At 41.0% G+C, this 12,506-nt stretch overlaps 1 protein-coding gene across 2 annotated transcripts in view; it reads right to left on the bottom strand.

The window, feature by feature from the left end:
- The window catches only part of SLC24A2 (solute carrier family 24 member 2), a 242,408-nt gene that overhangs the window by 31,565 nt on the left and 198,337 nt on the right, over positions 1 to 12,506 (bottom strand). The window lies entirely within an intron of this gene.

Raw genomic sequence — 12,506 nt, 5'->3', positions numbered from 1 at the left:
AGCCAGAGAAATATTTCTTGGAAGCAAGCCAATTTCTTATTATTGTCTGTGAAGGGCATCGTGAAAGATTTCAGTGTGAAGGTGAGCCCATTTTAATGCAATCTCTTCTATCAGAGAATTAAAATGAAAACCCGGAAGGCATCTGAATATAGGCCATCTTCAAGTTCAGTTTTATTGATTGCTAATAACATCTTCAGTTCACAAGGAGTAATCTCAGAGGATCACCTGGATCTGCCCAGTTCTCAGCTCAGTTAGGATTTGATTTGGGTTGGAAGTGAAGTTCTCACTTGTCTATCCCCTACAAAAGAACGACACTCTTTAGCTCTGGGGAGGGCCGTTTCTTCTCACTGGGGAGCCCCTTCAGTGTGGCATGATGCTGAGTAGAATAACATGCTAGCACTTGAATAGTCATGAAAAATATAACTTATTTACTCTAAAGCATTGAGCCATGGTCAAGTTGGCTGAAGGCTAAGATTTTAAGTGATTTATACTTCTACTTAGAATGTTCCTTAACATATTTGCTATTGTTGCTGTTTCTATAATTTATATCTGAAGGAGAGAAAAATGAGTTTTTATCTCCATTGTTGTTCAGCCATATAGGTGCTCACATGAATGGCTAAATGGGATAAAGCTCACCAAAAGAATGTGGTGCATGCTAGGAGAATCAATCACCTACAGGGCCCAGAGGGGCCGAGAGTGGGAAAACAGATCCATAAAAACATCTGCTTGAGCCTATGCAGTGAGGTTGGGTGGGTGCATCAAGAATATTAAAAATATCACACTCCAACAGAGTTTTCAAAAAGGAACTAATGTGTAATGTCTGGACCATATGGGAGACATTCATCTGTAGACTGGGGATGGTAACTCTCAGGCAACTATAGGACGCACAGTTCCTGGTAGAGACCCAGGGATTGATGCGTGTTAATCCTCTTCCCTTAGGCCATGAATCTCATCTCTAACTAGCTGTGTGACCTGAGGCAAATCAATGGAAATGTTGGAATGGCCAAAGAATATATACTACATGTGATCTGTAGGGTACACCGCAGCCCTTAAAATCCATGTCATTGTGAGACAGAACTTGCATTGAAGGGGCAATGCTTTACTGTGGGACTGTCTACTTTCCTGACCAAGAAGTTCTGCCATTTGGTTCACTGTATGGGCCCTGATCACAAAAGGCAAGCTACAATCAAAGCCTTCTGAGATATTTAGAATAGGAGCTCTAGGCTCCAAGAGAAGGAGCTCCTGAATTTCAGAATTGAAGGGCCCTAGTACATTGTGGTCGTACCTTCTCACTTGATGGATGAGGGCCCTGTGATGAAGTGGTATGCTGAAGAAAGGTCACAGTGTGAGGCTGGGCCCGAGTGACCTCCCATTTCACTCCCAGCTCAAGATTCTTTCCCCATTTCATACTGCTTCCCCTCCTACTTCCTAAAAAATAGGTATCCTAAAAAAAATGTGCTTTATGCCTAGTTACACCAGCTTTGTTTTTTTATTTTAAGTTTTTAATTGAAGTTTAATTTGCCAACATATAACACCCAGTGCTCATCCCATCAAGTGCCCTCCTCAGTGCCCGTTACAGTCACCCCATCCCCCCCGCCCACCTCCCCTTCCACTACCCTTTGTTTATTTCCCAGAGTTAGGAGTCTTTCATGTTTTGTCACCTTCTCTAATGTTTCCCACTCATACACCAGCTTTATTTGTAATAAATTTGACTTATTAAGCCAAAAATCCTAGCTATAGCAAACACTAAGCATTTAATTGACATAATTTTGCTTAATTTTCTTGAGCCTAGAACTAATTTCTGGTGGTTTGGATGGCTCACATTTCTAGGAAAAGGTGAACAGAAACACCTTAGTTTTTAGTTATGTTCTTTTCCTTTTCTTTGAGTCTCCTGTAGACTACATGCTTGTGTCCCTCTGAAATTCATGTTGAAGTCCTACTCCCCAGTGTGATGGTGTTAGGGAGTAGGGCCTTTGGGAGATGACTTGGTCATGGTGGCAGAGCCCTTGTGATTGGGATTAGTGTTCTTGGGATTAGCCTTCAGAGAGCTAGCTTGGTCCTTCTGCCATGTGAGGACACAGTCACCAAAATGGCCATTTATGAACCAGGAAGTGGATTCCATCACCTATCACTTGATCTTGGACTTCTCAGCCTCCACAACCGAGAGAAATACATTTCTGTTGTTTCTAAGCTATTCATTCTACGGCATTCTTGTTATAACATCCAGGGCAGCTCTGAAGGGGAAATGAAGAGCAGATTTGGGAGGTATGTGACTAGGAGGGGCCACTGTGATGCATTGAGAAGTAGTCTAATTTGAAACTTAGAACCTTCTTCCCTCCTCTAACTCTGTGGGGAAGATCTCCAGGGTGCCAGGTACAAATTTAAAAATGAAATGTGAGGCTGATATCAATGGAGGCCAGGACTTCAAATGCAGGTGAAGAAGAAAGACTTGTTCTTTAGCATCTCTGCCCAAGGAAAAAGTACTGAAGTTTAGTGCCAGCTTCACGTGGGAGGAGGGTGACAACCAAGCACGCCAATGGCCAAATTGAGGGCTTGAGATTTTATGTGCATTTCATTGCCTGATGTCATCCCCGATTCCCATAACTGTGGGTAATCTTGCACTAGCTACTTCTAAAATGAATATCTAGGGGCCATGTCGAAGATGGATTAAGCCCTTTACAATAATAAACTTTCCTGAGGCTAACTTTAGCAAGAACTGAAATAGGAGGTGGGTTATTTCCAGACTCCAGCATTCAGTGTTCAAAGGCCAGTAGAACCTCAAGGGAAGAATATGCCCAACAAAACAGCATCAGCCTTAAACAGGGACTATCTGCTTCTCCTCCTACCTCTGTCCTCTTTCATTATTGAAGCATTAAAAATACTCTCTTTGACAAAGATGGCATGTTTTACTTTTCCAATTAGGTTTCCGTGGGAACCAGTGAAAAGGTGTGTGTGCCTGTACAGTGTGTGCGTGGGAGGCTCCTAGAGAGAGAAGAATCTTGAAAGTGCCTTACCTAATGAAGGAGTTGTTGGAAAAGGAATTAATAAAGAAGACCCACTTCTGCTCCAGAACATTCTTTTACAACATTACTGTTGTTATAAAATTAACTGAGATAATTCATGAAAGTTACTTGAAATGGTGTTTGGCACATAGTAAACACATTAAAAAAAACAATAATAACCAACATTTACTGGGTGTTTAGGAAAGTAATTTCTTCAAAGACATCTAAGAGAAAGAAGTTTGACTTAAGTGAATTATGATACTTCCAGCAATAAAATTCTATAATTCAATGATCTGATGTAAAAGTAGAAACTGTAATAATTTTGTTCCTCCATCTATGCATTCAGCCAACATTTACTGAGTGTTCATTGGCTGTAGTGATGTCAACAATCTAATTTACTTTCCTTTTAGGTAAGATGACTAAATAGAAGGCCTTTATAAATAGGATGAAAGGGAGAATTCCACAGCTCTATGGAGAAAATGCTATTTTATTTCAGTAGGTAGGCTGTAAGTAGAGTTTCTATCAGAAACAAAGCTTCCAAGCAGATGGCAAGACTCATAATATTGTGACACCTTGATTCTGTGTTTTGTGCAGAGCTAAAAACAATAGCAGAGTTGGAACTCTCAAAGGTAAAGTTGCCAAAAAATGCACAGTCACATTTTAATACAGTGAAAGTCTCCGAAATCAACAACTATTTGGCAAGTAAAAGGTGCCTCCCAAGAAATATTCCATAGAGCGCTCTCCATTTTGTAAGCTCAAATCTCACCAGTGCTTTACAAAGGAAATCTATTCAAAAATGAGATATTTAGGGGGTGCCTGGGTGGCTCAGTTGGTTGAGCTCTGACTCTTGATTTTGGCTCAGGTCGTGTTCTCTGGGTCGTGGGACCGAGTCCTGCCTTGGGCTCTGTGCTGAGTGCAGAGTCTGCTTGAGATTCTCTCTGTGCCTCTCCCACCCCCCCCAAATAGATAGATAGATAGATAGATAGATAGATAGATAATTTTAAAAAGATAAATATCCATATGGTGAGTGTATTAATCTGCTTGGGCTGCCATAACAAAGTGTTATAGACTAGGTGTCTTAAATAGAAGTAGAAATAGCAATAGAAATTTATGATAAACTCCCACCATAAATACCAACTGGCCCAGGGAGGGATGGTAAGTGGTTCTCTCTTCCATTTTCCCCTAAATTGATTGGCCAATTAGTGGGGTCAACATACCATTATATCTATTACAGAAATAGGACATCATGTTTAAAATTGGCATATGAAAAAGATGACCTATAAAAATATTCACTGCTGGGTTGTGGATCATTTTGGCCTCACAGGCCCGAAAGTCTGTACTCAAAATCTCTCAGTGACACAAGGAAAAATGAATTTTGGAGACCCCGGAGCCATAGTTCAAGGATTTGCCAAGTAAGGTGTGTTGTGAGTCATTTTGAAAGCAAACTCAGAATTCTGGGATGGGTCAACTAAGGGCTGTATGGCTAAGGAAAACTCATTTGCCATTTGCTAGATTTTTTTCTTTGAAAAGGGAATGAAAACAGGAGAATCTGAAAGAAGAAAAACTTTTAGATTCCAATGATGGAAAACCAGAGCGCTGCATTTGGAAAAACTGTTATTTACTCAACTCTAACATGAGTCCTTACTGACTGTTAATAATGGACAGAATGTTTGTGTCCCTCCAAAATTCATATGTTGAAGCCCTAACCCCTGGTGTGGCTGTATTTGGAGATGGCATCTCAAAGGAAGTACTTAAATGAGGTCAGAGGAGTGGGTCTCCCATCTGACAGCAGTAATGTCTTGTAGGAAGAGACATCAGAGGATGCTCCCAATCCCACCTTATGTGTTCAAGGACAGGCCATATGAGGACATAGAGAGAAGGCAGCCACCTGCAAGCCAGGAAGAGAGCCCTTGCCAGAAAGTGAATTGGCCAGAGCTTTAATCTTGGACTTAGAGCCTCCAGAACTGTGAGAAAATAAATTTCTGTGGTTTAAGCCACCCAGTCTATGGTATTTTGTTATGGTAGCCCAAGCAGACTTACACACGCTGACCATATGAATATTTATCTTTTAAAAAAACATCTCAGTTTTCAATAGGTTTCTTTGGGCTTTGAAATAAATCACTTAATTGCTTTAATTAACTTTGAATCACTTTCCCCATCCTCATTCTCTGAAAAACTTATTTACTCTTGTTCTCTTAGTTTCTCAATGTCTTTGCATTATATATATAGATTTAGCAATATACCTCATTCTCTCCACACTGTTTTAAAAAATCTTCTATGTTTCTATCACGTTTTTCTAAGAGGTAAGTCAAAAAGAGGTAAGGCAAAAGCATCTTCTTTTTTGGGAGGATGCACCATCTGAGACATTTGTACTGCCTTCTGTGTGGACATCCTGAACCAACAGAGCTAACATTTACGTAGCAAACAAGTTTTTTAAAAGTGATAAATCTCTGCCCACCTAATGGTAGGAAATAATTCACTCCCCTTATAATACCATCATATGGTTTGTTTTACATAGAGATGAAAAATTAAAAAAACAACAACAACCAAGCATCAAGAACTTGGGATATTAAAAACAAAATAAGGTTTCACTCAGCAATGGCAACCTGAAAAAACATAATCTGCTTCTATAGGACTTTGAATTGAAATCAACGTTTCAAAGTATCTTGCTGTGAGAGTGATGGAGCTGTCTGAACCTAAGTTCTCTGAAAGCCAAGAGACCATTTTATTGCAATGTAAAATGGCATCTGAAGAGTCTGGTGGAATGCAATTGCTTTTCTTCACTTTGCATTTTTGCCCAAATAATTCTGAGATGCAACCTACGGAGAAGATGGATTTCTTTCTGTATGGCTGTTGTAAATTGTTTTTTGTATTGTTTCCATGGGTTTTGTAAATCTTGCCAATACAAATCATGAAAGATTTGTCAATTCAAAAGCTACTGGGGGATCATAAAAAATAATTCAAAAATCATTCTCATCATTTTATTATCAAATGGATTAGAAATTCTCATAGGAATAGTAATATTAATGCCAGTGTTTTTTTCCAGGGAGGTTTTTTCCTTCTTAATAGTCAGCCCTTAATGTATTTTATGTGCATGATTAATAGATGTTCTTCAAACTCCTTCAGAAAGCACAATGACAAATGGTGTTACTAACAGTAAGATTCCTAGTGAATATATAATTCTTTTTCAATATTCAAATTTAGTCAGAAACTCGAGTCAGATCTTAATTTCATTTTAAAATGTGTTCAAAAGGCCTTTGGGTACATCTTAAGCAGTTCGTAAATATTGTCCAGGTCATCAGATACACAAACTGGACCTCAACTTTTCCTTAGAAAAATAGATGTGTAGATTGAAAAAAAAAGTTCTGTCTTCCAGAAATGAACTCTTGCAATAAGGTCTGTTAGGTAAGACATTATAATTTCTACTTTTTAAAAAATAGTTTGTATTGGGTTTTCTCTGATACTAAAGAATTTCTTTTCTGAGGGAATTAGAGTTCTAACACGGCTTGGACCTTGAAGAGTCCAGTTGGATGGAGAATCTTTGAATGTTCTTTTCCTTTCACTATTGGGCCTTGGCATCTCCCCCAGCACTGCCCTGTGCTCTGGTGGCCTCACACAGACACATCCCACTTTCCCCCAAAGCCTGCATTTCTTGGGGGGCCTGAATCCCCTTATTATGTCTTACTGATGTTCCAAGAGGTTGAATGAACTCATCAATGGGGGAAATGCAAATCTTGGCTATTTTTAAGCTTTCAAAATGGTGAACTGGCTGTTACACCTTAGTCACTGAGGAAAGATACTTGTTCTTTGAATAATAAGAAGGTTCGAGGCTCACAAAGCCTTTGTTAAACCTCCCTATGGCTGAGAACATAAACATTCGCGAAAGAAGGGTAATATTTTAGGAAGACATCATGGGGATTCTAAGTACCATCTGCTTCAATAATCTCAGAGATCCCTATCAGAGTTAACATTTTTTACCAAAATTTATTATGAAGTCTCCCGAAGGAGCTCCAAAATCATAGAACAATAAGAACAACCTGTAATAAACTGCTGCCTTGATAATCATGCTTGCTTTTTTTTTCACCACTACCCTCAGAGATCTAAATTTAATGGAAAGGAGATATTTTTATGCATTTTATCTTTTTTTTTTTAGAGAAATCTAAAAATCACAATCGCTTTTATCATCTTTCCCTACGCATTCTTAGTCACATAATACTGAAACATTTTTATCAGCACTATGAGGCTTTATGAAAGCAGACCTTAAAAACTCTGCTGAGTTTAGGTAAAGGCCAATGCTAGACTGGGGAGAAATAAATCAGGCCTGAGTTCCCAAAAGGAGAAAGGAAGGGCTTAACACAGTAAGGTGATATTTAACTGCACAGAGAGCAAGCGAGAGAAAAAAAAATCATGCATTTTGTACATTCTCTGTTTATCTATCTATATCTTTTTTGCCCTGGGAATGTGATTTTCTTATATAAATCTGTTTGCCTATTGGTGCACCTGTGCAACTTTTCACCAAGGCAAAGACAATTCTGATTTCCCTAAGGACAGAGAGAAATCTTAGAGGCAAAATGAAATAAAAGCTGCAGCATATAAAAAAAACCACCTCACGATTACATGAACGTGTAGGACACAATAAAAAAAAAGTCAGACTTGCAGATTTTGGAATATGAGAAGTTTGCAAGGCATCGCCCCTTCTATCCTGTCACGGTGAATGTATATTGAAAGGGTTCTGCTGTGTCATGCATAGGGCAGGAGGATGCAACGAGGTGCCCAAATGCCATCACCTGGTTGTTGTCTAGATTGGCAGAATGGAAGTATAAGAAAATGCTGGGTTCTGGGTGGGACAGTTTGTTTCTTTCCATTGTTTTCCAGACCTGGATAAAGTCCCGGCACTGGAAATTTGGAAGCTTGGTGAATTCTCTGCGGCAGCTCAAGTCAGTTCTGCGTTAGAGTGACTGCATTGTGTCAGCAGTCACTGGGAGGAGGTAATTAGCACTGAGCCGTTTAGAAGTCAAATTATTTCTTGGTTCCAGAGAACGTACAAATGAAGAAAAAAGCCTCCTGCAAAGGGGCTCCCTCTGTGAAAGAGCTTATTTTAAAATGTTCTTCATTGCCAGTGTAAAGTCTGTCCTGGAGAAAGCTCTCAGAGATGAGGTGTCAACGTAAAATTAGTTCCCTTGTAAATGGGATTTTGAAACAGCAAGGCAATTACACGAGACCAGGCTCAAGTCCCCAGAGAATACCAGCAATGTGTGCGTGGTTCATGGGGCTCATAGTTTCCATTAGTAAGTCAGGATGCACACCTCATTCTTCTTGTAGCTTGATAAACATACAACTGGGAAAGAGATAAACTAACACCATAAAGGCACTGAATCATTCCTGGGAAGCTGTGCTTTGAGGGGAGCCTGAGTGTTCCAATTTCATATCTTTATTCTGATTCTAGAGTCCTGGGCCTAATGCACCCCATCACCCAGGGTTCTCAACTGGCAACCTCAGGATCACCTACACCTTCCTTTGTTCCCCTCTAGGACCAGATCTCCTCAATGCCACCTCAGTCATGGCTCTCGGATCCAGCCATTGCCATCCATGTCACAGCCAAAAGTTGGTCTAAGTCTTTGTCACCTGGGCTACTTGATACCATTTTTAAAGTTTAACTAAGCACCACTAATAATAGCAAACACCCGGGCAGTGTTTTGTGTGTGCCAAGAACTGTTCCAAGAGCATTCTATTCTCACAGCAATGCTATGAAACAGGATCATTATCCATGTTTCACAGAGAAGGAAAATAGGCAACAGAGAGGTTAAGTAAGTTGGCCAATGTCATAGACCAGGGAAGTGGTAGGTCTGGGACTTGGATTCATGTCCATCTCCATAGTCTCTGATCTTAAACCACTAAAGCATACTGATTCTGTTTTAATTTAACCCATTATTATTATTATTATTATTCTTGTTGCATTTTTTGGAATAGGGAATAAAGTTAACTGGTTCAACATTTAAAAGCTACAAGAAAGCTGCATACTGGAAAGAATCTGGTTCCCCATCACCCAGGCCCTGGTTCAGGAAGCAGTTAACACCACCAGTTTTTTCAGTAGTATTCCAAGCAAATACGTATGCTATTTATCTCTGCTTTGCCCCCTCCTACAAACATACTAGACTGGGTACAATTTGGCATTATGCCTTTTTCATTGAACATATATTGAAGATCATTCTGTATCAATATATGAAGAGTTCTTTCTCTCTCTCTCTCTCTCTCTCTCTTTCTTTTGAAAGACTGCAGATGGTCTAGGGGTGGGCAAACTTTTCCTGTAAAGGGCCAGATAGTAAATATTTTAGGCTTTGTGGTCCATATGGTCTCTGTCGCATATGCTGCTACTGCCTTTTTTTTTTTTAAGCCTTTAAAAATGTAAAAACATTCTTGTCTCACAGGTTGAATTAAAACAAGCTACAGGCCAGATTTGACCTCAGACTATAGTTTGTTGATCATTGAACGAACAGACTCTTACCTTGCCACCCTGTATCCAGTCTTCCCTCACTCTGGCCCCTTCTTGACCATCCTGATAGTATTATCCTCTTCTCATCCAAATGTGACACTGACTTTGCTTCCCATTACCCCCCTGCTGCTCCCCACTCCTCACAGGGTCAAGTCCAGACTGCTCAGTGGTACCTACAATGCCCTTCTCTATCTACGTATTTCTCTACACCTTCATGTCTACTGCACTAGTCCATGTAACCATCACCTCTTAGCCTCAATTCTTCCAATGACCTCTTTGCCCTGCTATTGGTATACCACCCTCTTGCCCCAAGTTCACTCTCCACATGGCAGTGCAGCCCTGGGGATTTTTTAGAAGTGCAAATCACATCTGGGAACCTCCAGCAACTTGTTGCTGCCCTAGAAGGAAGTCAGCATCCTTATTATGTTGTACAAAGTGAGCCAGCCCTGCTTGGCCCTCCTGTCCCACCTCAGGGCCACCATCCTCCCTCTCTCTGCTTCCCAGCCACCAGCCACACAGATTTTTCTGTTCCTCAAATGATCCAAACTCATTTCTGCCTCCCTGGGTGCTATTTCCTTGGTTGCCTCCTGGAGTTCAGTCTCAGTTGAATGCCACTTTCTTGGTGAGGGCTCCTCCCATCTCCCAACCTACAGGGGCCCTCCACTAGGCCTCCACCATGCCACCATGTTGTATTTTATTCATGGCCATTGTGGTCATCTATATCTTGGTTTGTATATGCAACTTCTCTGCTCTGCTAGAATGCATGGGTGTCTCCAGTGACCCGCATGGTGCCTGACACTTATTAGATGAACACTTAAATTTTTTCTGGTTGAACAGTTGAAGAGTTTCAGACTCATTTACTTTTCCTAATGGATCTCTCTTCACTCCTCACCCTATACTTCAGTCTCCGGGTCCACTGGCCTTCTCACCCATCACTAAACATGAAGTTCCCTCTTAAGGTGTTACACCTTTGCACTTGTCATCTTCTCTGAGCAATGAACACCTACTCACCCACCAACACCCAGTCAAATGTTACCTCTTCCATGAAGCTTTTATACTTTCTCTTGTGAGTATCAACTTCTTCCTCGAGCAGGCTCCAAGAACACTTTGCACAGAGCTCCATGGTCACACTGGGCTATAATTATTTATTTACTGCAAATGTTTATTATATCCTGAATACCCCCAGACATTATATATATATGAATATATATTATATCTGTTTATGTGTGCATCCACCTATACCCATCCCTATTTACATATATGTATGTATTTTCTATATGTATGTATGTGTTTTCATTTTACCTAAATGAGCTCCTTCAGGGAAGGAACACTTTGGCTGGGATTTATATGGTAAGTGTGGGCACATAATAATATAAATAGCAGCATTTAGCTTTGTGCTAAGTGCTTTCCATACATTTTCTTGTGTAACTCTCCTAATACCCAAACAAGACCGGCACCATCATTATCTATATTCTGATGATGAGGAGACTAAAGCAAGATTAGGTGACTCACTGGGTGGACCCGCAATTCCCCACTAGGCCATCCTGCAGCCAGCTTGGTGGCTCTCTGGAGATCTGTCTGCCCTTGAGGTGGTGCTCAAATCTATCCTGCTTCCCTGTGTGAGACCCAGGGGCACAGGTCTGCTCAGAGAGGGGCCGGGTGGGTCTCGCTCACTCGCCTGCAGCAAGGTGTCCCCTTGTGGGGGGCGCAGATGTCCCTCTGCCAGCCAGATGGAGAGGCACGATGAGGAGGCTGCCCTCTGCACACCTGCGACTGTACCATCCCCAAGGGCAGCTAGATGTCCTGGGGGCCTGCCTCCTGCTGCCACATGCTGCTTATCCATGTGGACATAAGCTGCTCTGCCAGCTTGCCCTTGAGCTAATGCGAAGGGACCACAGGGCTTGGGGCAGAAAGGCAAGAGCCTAGAAGGCGAGAGCCTAGAAGGCAGAGGAGATGGAGCCAAAGGAGCTTCATTTCTTTATCATTTCCTTTAGTTATTTCTTTTCCAGCTTTACTGAAGTGTAATTGACAAATAAAAATCATATCTATTCAAGGGGTAAGTGGTCATCTGATATACATGTATCTGTGAAAAGCAGAACAAAGCAAGCCATCAACAAAATGAAAGGCAATCTATGGAATTAGACAAAACACTTGCAAGCCATATATCTGATAAGGAGTTAATATCCAAAAGATGTAAGGAACCCCTACAACTCAATAGCAAAAAAAAAAAAGCATAACCTAATTAAAAATGGGCAAAGGACTTGAATAGATATTTTTCCAAAAAAGACATACAAATGACCAACAGGTACATGCAAAGGTGCTCAACATCTTTACCCTTTCCTTTAAGTGAAGAGACTTTTCTTGCATATTCTTTCAGGGAATAAGGACAAGGGACAATAATTGGCATGTTTTTTTTTCCTAAGAAGGGCAGGCTCCATTGCAGAGTGTATCCTGGTATAAAGGACAAGAGAGCACTGGAATAGATTTGTTGTAGTCTGGCTTCTATTTGTGGGCACTGTGTAACTTTTTAGCTCATTGGGAAAATTCTGTCTACAGAAGTAGGTCACAAACTTTACAGCAGTGCTATTCAGAGTGTGGTCCTTGGACCAGCAGCGTCAGAACCATCTGGGGGCTTGCTAGACTTGCAGACTTTGGGACCCACTCCAGACCTGAACAGATCAGATTCTGAATTTTAACATGATCCCCGGGAGCTTTATAAATGCACTCGAGTTTGAGAAACACTGACCTAGGGTGTTTGATTAAAATGTGAGTTGGGGCTCTCTGCCTTAGAAATGGTGATTCACTTGGTGAGGATGGGGTCTAGAAATGTGGCAAGCGTCACCTGCTTTTGAGTGGTTCTGCTCCCTTTTGTGAGCAGCTGTGGTCCAGAGGCAGTGCTGTGTGGTGGAAATAGTATAGGCACTGTACTTAGATGGTCCTGGGATCCAATCTCAGCTCTACTACCTACCAGCTAGGTAATCCTGATTAAGCACTTTATCTTGTCAAGCTTT

This window comes from Vulpes lagopus, chromosome 7 (genome assembly GCF_018345385.1).
Source record: "Vulpes lagopus strain Blue_001 chromosome 7, ASM1834538v1, whole genome shotgun sequence".
NCBI lineage: Eukaryota > Metazoa > Chordata > Mammalia > Carnivora > Canidae > Vulpes > Vulpes lagopus.
Note: the sequence above shows the minus strand (reverse complement) of the source record. Positions and strands in the feature narration are given on the sequence as shown.